This window comes from Balearica regulorum, chromosome 2 (assembly GCF_011004875.1).
Source record: "Balearica regulorum gibbericeps isolate bBalReg1 chromosome 2, bBalReg1.pri, whole genome shotgun sequence".
Lineage (NCBI taxonomy): Eukaryota > Metazoa > Chordata > Aves > Gruiformes > Gruidae > Balearica > Balearica regulorum.
The window spans coordinates 165,239,899-165,255,852 of NC_046185.1; the positions used below are offsets into that span (position 1 = coordinate 165,239,899).

General features: G+C 54.0%; 1 protein-coding gene across 2 annotated transcripts in view; it reads right to left on the bottom strand.

Annotated features, from left to right (window-relative positions):
* Positions 1–6,810, bottom strand: part of GJC2 (gap junction protein gamma 2) — a 30,499-nt gene extending 23,689 nt beyond the window's left edge. The window contains exon 1 of one of the 2 annotated variants that reach the window (XM_075746853.1): positions 6,700–6,810. The gene's annotated coding sequence lies outside the window, so the exon portion shown is untranslated. The remainder of the gene's footprint in view (positions 1–6,699) is intronic. The other variant, XM_075746854.1, reaches the window with a different exon arrangement.
* Between the last annotated feature and the right edge of the window lie 9,144 nt (positions 6,811–15,954).

Genomic DNA, 15,954 nt, shown 5'->3' on the forward strand with positions numbered 1-15,954 from the left:
CATGAGTTGAGCCAATGAGATCGTAGCAAAGGCACAATGTGAGGAGTGATGGGAATGGAAGCGAGCTGCATTTTTAACACCAGCACAAGGATTTGCCCCATATCTGAGTGCGTGGACGAGCTGGTTTGGGTTATAAAAAAAGCATATTTAAGCAATCGCTTTTGGTGGTTTCCCAAGTTGATGCCTCTTGCATCTGCTGATCATCTTGTTCTGCCAGGCCAGGGACGCTGTGAGCATGGATGGGAGCCCCAGGCATCATGGTCTGGCTCTCTCGGTGCCAGATGCAGCCTTCATTGGCGTAATGGCTAAATCTGGACGGATCCCCACCAGGCTGATGGGTGAAAAATCATATCTCCTTCCCCATGGGGACTGCAGGCTGCAGCAACCCCCCTGAGCCGGGCAGGAGCCAGGCGTTTTGCACAGCTGCTGGGGCAGCCCGAGCCCTAAATCAACCCTTCTTCAATTAGCGCGGGACTTTCATCAGCGCTCTGTTGTTTTAAAGCTCCAGCGATAAGAGGTTTCAGTGAATATTTCAAACTGTACATAAACTACAGCCTGCCAACATAAACACCATAAAAACACTCCCTATAAATCATGCATCAGAGTTCACCCTTACTAGAACTATTAAGATTTTCTGAAATGGCTAAAAAAGCGCCGTGGGTTGCCAGGAAGCTCAGCAGCCATGAGATCTGAGAGAGGCACGCAGTGCAAAAGCTTGCAAGAAAGCAGCTGCTTGGAGCAGAGCTTCCTCCTCGTCCTCCCACCTCGGGATCTCCGGGCAAGCTCTGCTCACGGAGGACTAAATAAATCAGCTCCACACCCACACGCGTCCTGGCCAGCGTGTGAAACCTCGCATGTGTTTGCTGTTAGACACAATATTTCTTGCAGAAAGTCACCTGCTTTTCCCTACTGTTCTTCTGGCCTGGCTGCATCCATCTCCTCCTATTTTCCAGAGCACCCCTCTCTACTATAAGAGCAAGGAGTAAGGTTACCTTGCAAACCAGCTTCAGAAGTGCCGGAGGAGCAAAGCAGGAGATCAAAACCTTTCCAAGGATGTCCTTGGATCACAGCTACAAGCCAGGCAGTCCTGCCCTCCTGCATTTGCCATCAGAGCTTTCTCTGATCTCCAGGCACAAACAGCCTCGGTCAAACCTGACAGCAACCCGGCGAGCCAAGAAGGGGGAGGTCTGGAGCAGCCCCCATGCAGGGACCAGCCCTACCTCTGGTCTCTTTGCCATGGATCCCACTCACCGAAAGACCAGGAGCACTGCAGCACGGCCAGCATCAGCCTCGGGTTGTCTCCCAGGCTAGGTCCAAAGGAGAAGACACAGCCGTCCTCCCCCTCTCCCAAAATCATGGCAGCCTGCAGTCCATCTCACCACCCCGGGGACGTTGGGGAGAGCTTTGCTCTCCTGCTGGGGCTCCTCACCTCTCCGCTCCCATGGGGATGCCAGGCAGGTCTCCATGCCCCGGCCGGGGCGGTGGGATGTCTCATGCTCCACTAAACCGTCACTCCCCACCAAACGCCGTGTCTGGGTCCATTCAACCAGGGGCTGAACCTGCAGCTGAACCCTCCCTGCCCATGTCCCCCTGGTCCTGCGGCGTGAAAAATGGTTTGTCCGGGGAGTTTGCAGCCTGAGAGCAACCACCTCCCGCAAAGCCAAGCCAAGCACACAACAAAGCCCCATTGAAAGGCAGCCTTCCTCCGGGTGCCCTCAGAGAAGTGGCTACACGAGCTCCCGGCAGCTCCTCCCGACCGCCGTATCACCGCTCCAGCAGCTGGAGCATCGCACGAGCCAGCAGCCCGCCCCGCCGCCCTGGCAAAACTAATGTGGTGTGGCATCTCGGATGACCCTAAACACCTAAATGTGGGCAACCGAAACCAGCCTGGGGTGTCCCATATGCAGCCCGTGGAGTCTGGGTGCTGGGATCAGCACAGGCTCCTGGCCCTGGTGGTCTCCCCTTTCCCAGGGGACTCAACCACAACCCTGGGAGAAGCCACACTATCATATGAGGTTCTTCTACAGCAAGGATTGCTTTGCAATGCCCATGGCATCATCTTTTCTCTCTCTCCTCCCCTCTTTTTCTCTAGCATCGCTTCCTTTTTATTAGCTTGATTTGTTTTGACTTGAAACTCTCCAGAGCTGGGGCTGGCTCGTGTCTTCCCTGGAGCCATGAGGTGCTCCCATCCCACCGATCACAAGAGCAGGAGAGCAAAGGGCTGCTCTCCCACTGCAGAAACCCCCGGGGGACCTGGCAGCGGTTGCACAGGCCACCGGGTCACCGAAACACTGCCAGGACGAGGGAGACAGCTTCTGCTCTTGCATCATGTCACTAGATAACAGCTCCTCCCCAGGGCTCAGAGCAGAGCGATGGGCAGGGGGGGAGGCAGGGGGGGAAGCTGCCTGCACAGGAAAGGAAACGAGGACATTCATTTCTTGGTGAACCCGGTTAACTATTTCTGTTTGGGAACGCAAAGGAAAGGGCTGGGCAGAGCAGCGAGCAATACCATTGTCCCTGGCAGGGGAAAAAAAAGGGACGATAAAAACGTGCCTGGAGGAATTTGGCTCAGGCTCATGTTTGAACCGGCATCAGGTTTCCGAAGCAGAGGCTTCCGGACGCGCGGCAGGGCGTTCTCCGGGGCTGAAACCGATGGGGAACGTCATCTGGGGTCGTGGGTTGGATTAACTCTGCGTTGACCCAGAAGGTCAGACAGAGAAGGGATTTAAGCACCTAAAGACGTCCGAGGCCAGACAGGAGCCAGCAGCAATGCTTCAGCCCGGTGGCTTGGCCGTGGCAGGAGAAGAGCCATGTTTCTGGGCTGTTTTCCCATGATTTTGTCCATTTACATCCTGCCAGCATCCCGCTGGTGGGCTCACACGTGCCATCTGCAGCTCGCTGACTTGCTGGCCTCCACCTCGTGTTTGAAAGGCATTTTGCACAAAGCAGACACTTGTAAAGCTCTTGGCCGAGCGTGGGTTTTAGAGGGTATTAAAAGCTGCAGTCAGAAATAACAAAGGAAAGCAGAAACGCAGCCTGGGAAGACACCAAGATCCCTCAGCCCTTGCTATGTCAAAATGGGTCTTATCTCAGTTGAAAGGGGGAAGCTGCCTGTGAATTCACCCAGAAAGTAGGATCTCCTGACCCCAACCCCATCCTGGCCTCCATGGAGCAGCTGGTGCTGCCCGGTCACCCCCCATTGCTGCTGGGTCCCCTCCTGGCAGAGACCAACTGGTGGTGGCATCCCCCAGGGATGACATCTGGGTCCGAGGCTGTTGAGTGTCATTAATGATCAGGATGATGGGACCAAGTTTGGGTCCGTTCCCAGTTGGTGGGAGCAGTGGATAGGTGGGGTGGGGCAGTGCTGCTGTGTTGGAGGACCTCAGCAGGATGGAGAAACTGGGTGGTGGGACCCAGGTCCAAGTTTGAACTTCAACTTTTGACCCAAGTTCAACAGAGGCAAAGGCAGAACGGCGGCCCTGGGGTTGGGACAGGACAGGGGGGAGTGACTGGCTGGGGAGCAGCTCTGCACACAAGGATCAGGGGTCCTGGTGGTCAAGTTGGATGTTAATCAGCAGTGTGGCCTTGCAGCAGAGAAGGCTGCCCCTATGCCAGGCTGTCCTAGCAAGAACATAGCCAGCAGAGTGAGTGCTGTTTATAATCCCCTCTGTTCTGCCCTTGTCAGACCACAACTGGACACTGTGTCCAATTTGGGCCTCCCCAGTACAAGAAGGGTGCTAGAGTGAGTCCTGCAGGAGCTTCCAGAATGGTTGTGGGCTGGAGAATGGGATGTCTGAGGAGAGGCTGAGAGCGCTGGGTCTGATCAGCCTGGAGAAGAGAAAAAGGGAAGATCTTACGGATGTGTGCAGCTGCCTTACGGGAGTTTATAGAGAAGGTGGTCCAGATGCTTCTCAAAAGCACGCAATGAAAGGCCAAGTTGCAGCCAGAAAAAATTCAACTGGATATGAAACAAAAAAGTCCCCATGATAAACCCTGGCACGGGGACCTGGTGAGATCTCCGCCCTTGGAGATAACTCAACTGTACAGGGCCCCAGGCAGCTTCATCCAACATCAAACTTGGCCTGGCTCTGTGATCTTCTGAGGTACCTTCAGCCCCTGTTGTCCTGCAATTGCACAACTCGCCCTCAACATTCCCATGGGCCCCCCTCTTGCTCAACATCTCCCACACCTCCGCACCCACCAGTGGCTGGGAGAAGTTGGTATCCTCCCCAGGGACTGCTCTGCCCCCAGGGTGAGCAAGACGACAGACCACAGAAGAGGACATGAAGGTCTCAGAGGAGCTCTTCTGAGACCCCGTGGGATGTAAATGGACCCTGTATAGAGCCACCTCCAGCCCTAGGGACAGCCCAGGGCACCTTCCACCTTCTGGAGAGGCAGCCAGAGAGCCGATGGGCCACCCCACAGCACCAAAAAATGCCACCAGGCCCCTCTGCAGAGGCAGGGAGAGACACAAATCGCTCTAGCAAAGTTAGAAGTTAGGAGTGAAATGGCAATTTACCCCCATGTGCCTTCATTAATTTATATGACGGGGCTCCTCCTTTTCTATTCAATTCCCCTGTCCCCTACTGCCACAGCCCTGGGTTGCGCTGATGGCATGCAGCAACCCCGCACAAACTCCTTTATTTTCTCTTTTCCTGGCAGCAAGGAGCAGAAACCACTGCAGTTTATGCGGCCAGTCACCAAGATCTCCAAGCAATGGATCAGGTCAAAGGGAGCTGCACAGCCTTAAAAATGAACTTTGTGCTGGTTGGATGAATCTTGGGTGGAAGAGCTCCAAACAAGCCATAAATTACAAGAGAGGAGAGTTCTCTGCAGTGCTGGGACCTGCAGAAATACAATGCATGCCGTATGCCGCGGTCGACCTCTGCAGTACACTACAGGGGAAGGAGGGGTTTCCTTACTACACTGAAAAAAAAAACCTTCTGGTATTTCGGTCTTGGACAACACCCAAGGATTGTCTCAGAAATAGCTCTCGTAGCTTGCAGGAGTACACGGCGCAGATTCCCCATCAGCGACATGCCCCTTTCCCCCGCTCCCACCCGCCCGTGACTCACTTGAGCCAGGTTACATTGGATTCCCTTCCTCTGACTTTCTAAGGAGGCTTTGGGCAGAGGACAGATTACTCTCTTGTGGCATCTCAAGGTAATTTGGGTGAAAGGAGAAGGTGCCTGTGGCCTCCTGAGATTCAAGGGGCTCTTTGCTTCCCTCTGGTTGGGGTATGGGGGTGCTCACTCACCTTCTGCCAGGAGAAGACACAGCTCTCTCCCATTAAGCACAGCTTAAATACATTTAATTAAGCCAAGCTCCTGTGCTTGGTATGGATAGAAAGGGTATTTTGGGATGGGAGGAGATGGAGCCCGCATGGTGTGCAAGAGAAATGCCTCCCTACCACGCATGGGCACAGCACGGACCAGGAGGGCTCAGGAGGTCCTTCTAGCCCCACTCTCCAGGGATGCCTTTGGACAAATGCTGGTAGCAACCAAGTTTACTACAACTGTACCAGCAACCTGGAGGTAGGAGGGATGCAGCCAAGAGTCACCCATAACCACAACGAAGATCTTCAGGTTTTAATGAGGATGGATTTGATAAAGGCTACAGAAGTGCAACAGCATCTCTAAAGATTCACCTAAGGACCTAAAGACATGGGATAGAGGTTGGAGAAGGAGATCCCACCCCAGAGGAGCATCCTGTGTGTTTGGTAGCCAACAGGAAAGCTTTCTCTCAAGGAAGGCCCATTGGCCAAGAAGATGAAGCCACCAAGGAGCAGGTTCAGCTCCTGCCGCTGGTGATGCTGCCAAGCCGCTGCCCTCCCCGTGCCTCAGTTTCCCCAGCTGCGCATGAGGGAAGACTCCCTTTGTGAGGCGCTTTGAAACGCGAGGATGAAAAGCGTGCTGACATCCTTAGATATTAATTTAAAAACAATACAATACAAAAGCACCTTATAGAGAACATAGACTTATCAAAGGACCTTTTGTCCACGGGTTAGAGACACCAGCTGCAAAACCGCATCCTCTGCCAGGGTGAGCTCCTACAGGCGCTGGTCTACGCTCACCCCTGGTCTTTAAAGACCATGATGCATGAGCATGTACCACCTAAACTGATGCTCCGAAACCAAGCAGGCTACAGACCCTAAAATTTGCTGTACGAGCAGGAGTCTCAGAAACGTAACCCAAGAGACTAGCAGGAAAACCAGACCCTGAAGCATCTCCTCTCCTGTGGCCTGAGATGGGGAGGAGGTTTGGGATGAGGACTGGTCAAAAGGTCCCAGAGCACATGGGGATTTCTACCAGGAAAAAGTTAACCGCCGATGGTTTAATCCCAAACTCCCTGGAGATGGATTTGCACCGCTCCGTGCGACGGGGGTTGATTTATGCCGACATAAAGCGTGCGCAAGCTGACGCCAAATAGGGATGTTACGTCTCTTACCACCAGCAGGAAAGGCAATACATGAACATTAGGTCGCAGCAAACGCGTTCCCCACCCAAACGATGTGGAAAAGACGAGAAAACGAAAAGCAGGGGAGAGCGGGGTGGGAGCAGAGCTGGATCCAAGCAGAGGGAGGGGGTCTGCAAAGTGCCAGGAATCGGCCAAGCTAAAACCATCTTGCAAAATATCAAAATGAAGTGGAGGGGAGGGAAAAGAAAACCAAACCCCAAACCAACCAAAAAAGTAACATACGGAGAAGCGCTGGGCTCAGTCCTTTGCAAAAACGTCCCATCCTTCCCCGCCGTGGTGCGCAGAGCCGCGGGCAGAGCTCCCCAGCCGCTGCTTTTCCTCCCCTCCCACCCCTTCAAACCCCGCTCTCTTCCCGCTGCACCAGCCTGGAGACGATGACGTGGAGACCTCCACAGGGAAAACTTCCCGAGACGGGTCCGACGCCGCAAACCCATCGTTCCCCGGGACGTCAAGGATTTCTTTCCCTTCCTTTTTTTTTTTTTTTAAATTTCCTTATAAGCACCCAAAAAAAAAATCCAGGAAAAGAAAAAAAAAAAAAAGGAGAATGTGGTGATGCTTTCAGGAGCCAAGAGCAATGCTTAGGGGGGAAAAAAAAAAAATCCATTCAAATTGTTCACAGGTTTAGGGCTAATAATAGCAAAAAGAGAGCTCCTTGGAGCAAGGGAGGTGGAAAGAGGATGTGCTGCCACAGGATAAGAAACGCTTCCTTCTTGTTTGGGTTTTCTTTTCCTTTCTGTTCAAACAGAGGTGAAGCAGAAAGGAAAGACAGCTGCAAGCGCGACCTGTCCTTACAGCAGCATCAAACCCCTCTTCCCCCCCCTGCCCTGCAACGATTTTTAGGTCTAAATGAACATCCCACAGCAGCACTCATCAGTCAAATTTTACATTTTTAGTATTTTATGGTGGCGGGGGGGGGCTCCCTGCCAGCCCCATCCCAGCCCCTCTTCGTCCCTTTGCTCCCTTCCCAGCCCCGGTTTGCAGGGCAGGGAGGGGAGGGCTGGAAACATCGCCCCACTCTGCGGATAACAGCTGGAAGGGGACAAAAAGGGACATTTTCTTTATCTTCTTCCCACTCCAGCCAGAGGGTTTCGCCGCCCATGCAGGGCTCCAGTCCAGGAGGGGGGTGATGTTACCCCGCACTCGAACGCGACAAGCAGGGATTAAATAATTGCCGCCGTCCGGCAGCCGTGACCTTTGGCGCGTTGTTATCTGTTCTTCGCGTTGCCAGCTCGCATGATTTTATGGCTGATCTCACAATAATTGATGTTTTCCTTAAAGGCCCCATACTGTGAGGTGAGATTTGGCTTTCCGGACTCCAAATCAGCAAGGTTTTGCTCGCTGCAGTTAAAGAATCTACTCAAAATAACTTGTTTTCCCTCATTTTAAGGAGAAGGGATGTCCTTGCTCCCTGGCACAGCTGGGGTAGGGCAGCCAAGTTTTCATCCTCCTATTTCATTTTTCAAGTGTGTTTCTTCTCTCCAGCAGCTTTAGGGGAGGAACAAGCTGGGAAACAGCCTGGCTGACCGTGCAGGGGGGGATGCGTTCCCAGAAGGGGATTTCAAGAGAAAATTAGCTGGTAGGATGCTCTGGGGATGGAGGAGGAGGGAGAAGGGAGGCATCGCCACAGCACTTGCCCCTGCAGCTGGTGCTGCCCTTGACACGGTCACAAGCCGAATCTTCAGCCCTGATTTGCGCTTTTCGAGAGGATTTTGGGCGAGAAAAATACCCTCACCGGAAACTGTTTAGGGAAATCCATTTTTTAAGCATCCAGCTTGAAAACAACCTTAAATATGCTTCCAAAAAATGTCATCCTCACTCTGTTTCGGACCTAGAGTGAAGTCTCATTCGGTCTTGTTTAAAACAGTTTCGAGCAAAACCCTGGATCTAAATTTTAAGGGATTGCCCAGACCCCAAGTGGAGTTGGATTTCTGTAACTTAAGCACTTATTAAGTACAAAACATAGGCATAAAAAGAAGTAAGACAATTTTTATGGCTCTCGATGTTGACTTTATATATTTTTTTATATATATACCTGAAATATATTAAAAAGCTATATATAACATATGTAATATATATAAAATATATTACAAGGATCAACGAACAAGCGACATACCCCCCGGGATGAGGAACAGAGCATCCTTTTGTCCCCAAATCCACATTTTCTCCCAATCAGCGATACCCCAGGGTCACGCCTCGGTAAGGAGGCGGTTAGACGAGCCGTACCTTTCACAGCCAGGAAAAAACGGTGCCTCTGAGCTGCGGGTCTTCACCGCATAACCGGACACCTTCTGGGGCGTAGGGGGGGAAGCCCTGAAGCACGACCAGCCACAGCCCTGCAACAAAGCCAAGGAGGAGGCGATTATTCCCGGGCATCTCTCTGCCAGGCACAATACGGCAGCGTTTCAGCGCCCACGCTCAATGCCATCATTGTCCTCTCCAGAGCCGCGGTTCCTGTGTGCGGTGGCACAGGGTGAAGCTTCTGCTTCTCTGCAAGCTCCCAAAGGCTTCATCCTACCACTGGAGAGGACCAGGAGAGTTTGTTTTCCTCCTAGGACAGGATAACAGACCCGGGGACAGGAGAGATCTCAAGTTTTGCCTTGCCAACACCATTGCGCGATTGCCTGGTGTGAGGTTCCTACAAGCAAGGAAGGAAATAGGATCTCAGATAAAATACTTCGGGGGTACAAAGATGATGGGAAGGTTGGTTTGAGGACGGGTGTTAACAGCTCGCTGATAAAACAGAGGGATGCTCTGGGTGGGTTTGTAGGGATCCTTCCGGAGACTTTGCATCCGGATGCTGCATCCAGGGGAGGAGCTCACCAAGGAGCTGGAGAAGGTCCAGTGGTGGCCACCAAGATGGTCAGGGCTGGAGGATGGGATGCATGAGGGGAGGCTGAGCTGGGTCTGGTCAGGCTGGAGCAGGGGAAACCTTATTGATAAATTCCACTATTAAATGGGAAGGTGGTGAGAAAACAGAGCCAAACTCTTCTCAGAGGCACCCAGGGACCAGAGAGGCAGCAGGTTTGCTGCAGCCAAGACAATGGGAAGGCATGAAGGAAGATCTTGCCTGTCTTTAGAAACACCAGGAGCTGCTGCAAGATGACCAGTGAAAGTTATTCCCTGTGATCACGGTGGATAGGACAAGGGGGATCAGGCTGGATTTCAGCAATAAGAAGAGCAAAGAGCCCAGAGATGCTACCACGGCCGTGCTGTCTGCTTTATTTTTGCTCCTACCCACCAGCCCTGGTGCGTGCGGGTTAGGAGCAGGTCCTAAAGCCAAGAGGGTGAAGCTGCAGTGTGGTGGCCCCAAAGAGCAGCAGCATCCATGCTGCAGATGGGATGAAAAAAACCTGTGGTGCATTAAAAAAAAATATATATATATAAAAAGGCAAATTAAACATGGAAAAGCTGCTGTGATGGAGCTGGGCTGCTCCCTGGGGATGCTGGCAGAGGCAGGGCAGCACTCGGGAGCCCGGGGCCAGGAGGAGGGAGCAGAAGGGAGGTTCAGCCCAGGTTTGAAGCCACGAGGATGTCCATGCTGGCCGAGATGACTGTAGGCGTTATGGCTTGCTGGCCTCCACGGGTCAAACTACCGTAATAATTAGCAATCAGATACTGAATCAATGAAACATGTGAGATCATCCTCCTCGCTCAGGGGAACAGCCTGACACGCTCTCTCACCCCACAGACACCGGCCGTGGCGCCCCAGGGAGGACAATTACCCCACTGGCGTGGGCAGTGACACCAGTGTCCCTTCTCCTCATAGTTTCTCTCTCCGTTCCACGCTGCCGTGTCCAGGAAGCATCCGTGGGACCACCACCACGTTCAAAAGCAAGGGATGCAGCCTGAGTATCCTGCACTTCCAATCAGGAAAAAATGTTAAGCCTCCTCTTTTTTTCCTCATCCTATACCCAGTGTATCCAGGTCAGCACCTTGCTGGTTGTAACAGGGAGCATTGCACTTGGCTTTTCGGAGAGTTTTCCCAGCAGGGTTCAGTCCCCATCCCCTCCACGCTGGCTTTACATTAGGGAGCCATGGACACCCCTGGAGCTGGATGCCCACCATGTAGGCGCTTTGCTGTCCATCAAACGAGACTTGCTTGACAGCAAACAGGAGAAGAAACCCCAGTGCTTCAAGGGAACATCTACAACTTAATGCTGGAGTGAGGACTTGGCTGCCGTGGGGCTGATGGTGGGGTGACGGCCACCCCATCCTTCCCTGCATCTGCTGGTCTCGGCTCCCCGGGGTGTTCTCCCCATGTGGGTACACTAAAATAATCCCCCTCTATGGGTGAACAAAATAAAATATATAAATTCTTCAAGCTCAACCTGGGCACCGGCATTTTGCCTTTTCTGCCTCCCTTCTTTTTATTGCCTCCTCGCATCTCAGGCAGCCGGGATGGGGGTGGTAAAAGCCGGGAAAACATCCTGGTACTGCCTCCTTTTCGTGCCTGGAGAGAGAGAAATCAGGCGCGTCAGGAGGGGGACGCATCCCCGATGTCCGGTTGTACCAGTCATTGTACCAGTTGCCGCACGCAATCTGAATTGCAGATGGCTTCTGGCTATTTACGAGGCTGGAGCCACATCCTGGACAAGCGGAATCACAGCTGCTATTGTCGGAAAAAGCTGAGCCTGTACTGGATTCCCCATTTTTTGCCCATTTTTAGAGCCTGGGAGCAGGGCTGAGCTCTAGAAACACGGAGCGCGGTGTTGATGCCAGCGTTTCGCCCCATCCGTAGCTCCTCGCGGTGCGTGCCACCCCATCTGGAGCTGGTTGGGCGTATGGATCAGTGTCCCGCGCTCTCCAGGGATGACACAGTTGCACATCCAGTCGATGAGGCTGACCCAAATACAGCGCCCAGCAAGGCAGGCATGTCCCAGCTCCCGGCCTGGCTGCCAGGGTGGCTCTTATCCCCGTGAAGCCAACAAGAGCTGCAGGCGACATGACTCCTACAAGCACCTTGGAGCATCATCACGTACCGACAGGATGCTCCCCAGTACCTTGTGCTAGAGAGAAAACTCAATCCTCCCGCACGACTTGCTTTCCAGCAGCAGCACGGTCAGGAAAAACAAGCCCTGGAAGAGCGGTGACTTGGCCGAGGGGTGCTGGCATGGGTCGGGGTCCCACCGGGGTCAATTAGCAGCTGTGGTTCTATGGGACCTACCTGGTGTCGGTGGTGCTGGTGGGTGTCTCAGCACACGGCAGCCGGCACGTGGTTGTCACCTCGCCGTCCTGCTGGAGAGCACAAAAAGGGTGTCAGCATCCCCAGGCAAGGACCAGGTCATTCGGCACAAGGCTGGTCTCAGCTGCACCCCCCTAATAAAAACCCCACAACGTGGCACGGCCAGACTCCTCAGTCGGGGAAAACCATCCCCAGCCCACCTGCCCCCTGCTCCCACAGGCACGCTCCTCATCCGCTCCAGGGCAAAGTCAGCCGGCTACGCGTGGCTTGCGAGATGTCGGAAGATTTTGAACCGTGGAGGGTCGGGGACCACCGGCAGGTCTCACCCCGAGGCTCTGCTGGGGGGGGTGGTGACCACAGGGAGAGGGATGACCCCCTCCCGAACCCCCTGCAGTAAGGCTCTTGGCTCCTGCTTGAAGCCATGCAGGCTGCCGGAGGATTTCCTAGAAGAGGTTTGCTGCATACCGATGGAAATGTAGGCACTGGATATAGCAGGAAAAAAGGGGTTTTGCCAGAAGAGCTGGTAACTGGTGGCCTCAGACCCCCCCCAGCCGTGCCAGAGCCAGCCAGCACAAACCCCACTGACCGCTCCAGAAGGTCCTAGATGTGTGTGAGGAGCCCAGGCTGACTTGCAATAAGGTTTTTTCACCCCGATAACTACTGACAGCACTCGGGTTGCTGCAACCACAGCCCTAGCCATCACACGCCGTCCCCGTGCACCAACGTGAGCACGTCCCATCACATCGTCACACCCCGGGATGCCAAATCCCAGCGCTCGCCATCCGAAGCACGCACACAGACCGAGCCAGACACCAACGGGCAAGCAAGAAAACCACGCTTATTCCTACTTTTCTTTTTCCTCCTTGCTTATTCTGCCCAATTATTTCCCAGACCAGCTCTGCCCTGCGGTGCCATTCTGTAATCACGTGGAGGGAAGTTGGAAAATCAGGGCTGCCTCCAAAAGCGCTGAGATGCTAAGAAATGCCACAGCAAGGACAAGTCTCTGGACTGTGGGATCATCGGAGGCGGTGGATGATGTTGGAAGAAGCCACAGGCAGATGGGCTTTAGGCTAATTTTGGGTGCTTGAAGCTATTCTGGAGCATGGCTCCAGCTTTTCTTGGCTTCCCCCAGGATGATTTGGGCACTGGCTATGGGGACTCCCTGCCCTCACACATCCCTGCACGATGTCCTTCCCGGGCAGCATCTCGGTGCCGGTGGGACAGGGCAGAGGTGACCAACCCCACATTCGCCCCTTGAAGGGGTATTTCTATTGCCAAAGACCTTGAACGAACAGAAGGGTGGGAGAAGTGATCAGCTCCCGCCCCAAAAGCGGTGTGTCAGCCTGGATTCAGCAAAAACCGGAAAAGCAAGACTACAAAGCTATCGCTTTGAAGCAGAAGTGCTACAGGGATTTTTTTTTTTTCCCCCACATTGGCATTGGCTCCAGGAGAGCCAGGGAGAGCCCCCGGGGCAGGTTTAATCCCAGCTTTTCCCCGGCGTGGCTCCTCATACCATCCCGTACACCCTTCTCGTGGGGAATAAACCTTCCTCCCCCAGCATCCTCCTCCTGCAGGGATGGAAGATGAGGTGCTGCCACGCTTCCCAAAGGATCTCACAGAGCTGAAAAAAGCTGAAATGTCCAATTTTACCCCAGTCTAATGGAACAGTGAAAATATATATATAAAAACCCCCTTTTCTGACATTTCTGCAAAAACCCAGAAGCAAGCCCATTCTTTCACTTGGGGGTACCCCAAGATGGAGCAGCAGGGGGTCACAGTCACACTCTGGGGGAGAAATCCATCCCCATGGTTCCACAGGCCAGGTGACGAGGCTTTTGGGACAGCTAAATAAAACCACATTTGACAGCGTTAGCTCCCTCTTGTCCCTCATCTTGCCCAAAATGCCACAAATCCGTTGGTTGGTATGTTCAGCACCTTCCTGCCTGGAAGATCTCCCAGGTGGGACCAGCATCATTAATCGCAGGAAACCCCTGGGCGGGGAGACGCCTGTACCCTCACTTTGGACAGTCCGATCCCATCCCCAGCCCCTCATCGAGCACCGGGAGCCGCCGTTTGTGGTTGTGCAGGACCCTGAATCCGGCGGCTGCCGCAGCCGCGGTGCTCAGCGTGGTCCTCGCCTGCCCCAGGGATGGCTGCATCCCCAGCGAGCCGGTGCTGAAGGTAGGGATCCAGAAATATATTTAAGTTTACAAAAGCAATTAATAAAATGGATGTTTCATTTCAAGGAGGCAGAAATTGAACCCATTTCAACAGGTGCCTTCGCCCACCCCATGATGAGACTGATGCGCAGCGTGGCCCCTCCAAAACACCGCACACAGAGAGCCACTGCCGACAGCACCTAAAAACGACTCACAAGCGATGCTCGACAGCCCTATCACCCGCTCGGTGACCAGCCTGGCTCCAACAACCTGCTCCCGGTCCCTCCACCGCCCATCACCATCCCGACGGCCGCCCCGTCACCTCACATTAGCGCTGGGCATCCAGGCGTTCACCGCTTCGGTCCGTCAGACACAGTGGCAGCCGCTAAAAGCAGGTCACCCGATACAGGGCGGGTTATTTAGGACTTCCCTCTGCTACCACCAAACACAAGCGATCTAAATGACTTCCCCCCCCTGCCCCCCAGACCCGCTCCCCCATTTTCCAAGCGCCGGCCGTGCTGCCGTAGAGCTGCAGCATCGTCCCTTCCCGGGTAACGCTCACCTCTCCTGAAGGGAGACGCGAAGGCTGGGCTCGGGGCTGGCAGCCGTGCGGCTCTCGGGGCGCTGGCAGGAGGGCTGAGCGGGCAGCGCCTGGGCATTTCCATCTGGTGACAGCACCGCAGGTCCCACCGGTGGATGGAGACCACCGGACTGAAGCCAACCGCCTTGTCCTGCACCCGGCGTTTCACCGCTGTCAGCGCGAGCCCCCCTGCGCTTTCCCGCTGTCATTTCTGCCATCTAGAGGGGACCTTTCACCATTGCAAACGCGTCCCTTCAAAATATCCAGAAAAAATATCACGGTCCATCACGGGAAGAGCCTGGCCATGGCGATTCACACCATTGGGATGCGGAAAGCCAGATGCTGTGAAGAGGTACACCCCCAGAAAATTATGGGGAGCATTTTTTCCTGGTCATTTCACCAAAGCTAGAACCTCACAACTTGAAACTCGTGACAACAGAAAGGAGGATTTCCCAGCATAATCTCTGCAAGATATATTTAGAACACCCGAAGAGAACGAAATGATCAAAATAATCAACTCTCATCTTTCTAACTGCAAGCGAGGTACTGAAAGGGTTGCCCAAGGTCTGGTTCTGCTTATTGGTGTCCACAACGTGGAGATGGAGCTGGGTAAATTAGGAGGTGACCTGGATCGAGGGGCACTGCAGGTGTGCTGGAGCAGAGCAGCTGGGTACACCGGAGAGATGGGATACAATGGATAAAAGCTGAGTTTAAGTTACAAGCCTGGCCTGGTAAGAACAGGGTTTTGGTGAGGAAACATCACAGCCTGGCATCGCACGGTCCAGCCGCTCGTGGTCTGCACGGTGTCGGCTTGATCTGGGTTCATTTTGGGGGAGACGGCTGGATGGTGGCTCTGTGGGACTCGCCAGTTCTTGATCAAACACAAACCGCCCGCGTTCCCCTTGTCCCGCCTGCTCCGGGACAAGCGAGCCTGCCGGCGGCTGTGCCACACGCCTGTTCACAGCACCCGCTCCTTCCCTGCGGCCCAAAACCACCATGAGGAACCAGGAGCAACCCTGTTCCTCTCTCCCACGCTTACCTCTGGCGAGGGACGGGGCGCTTTGAGTGTGGGGGCTCAGCGAGGAACCAACCCCTCCACGGAGGCTCAGGATTATGACCTGCTGGAGGCACCAAAGGGCTCCGAAGTTACATGAAAACATCGACGTTGAGGCTGAAGAAAGCTGGGAAAGTGAACTGCAAAGCATCCTGCCAGCGCCTGTCAGGCAAAGCTCTCCACATCCCACCCAGAGACCAGTACGAGGGACAGCGGCTAGATCAAATGGATCCCTCCGAGGGAAAGGGATTTATTGCTACCCTCAAACACGTCATCTAAAAAGGCTGCACAGCCTGGAGAAGAAGTAATTTCTCCTCCAACTTTTAGGTGTAAAAAATCTACCTGCACCTGAACTCCAGTGGAACAATTACAGATTGCTGCCAGGGTGGCAGAAAGGAGAAGGAGCTCGCAGCACTTTTCTCCCAGAAAAAAGGGCAGCGGCTGAATCATACCCTGCAACCGCTCCCTTCTCTGGGCTTATTCAAAGAGCCCATCTGTCCTC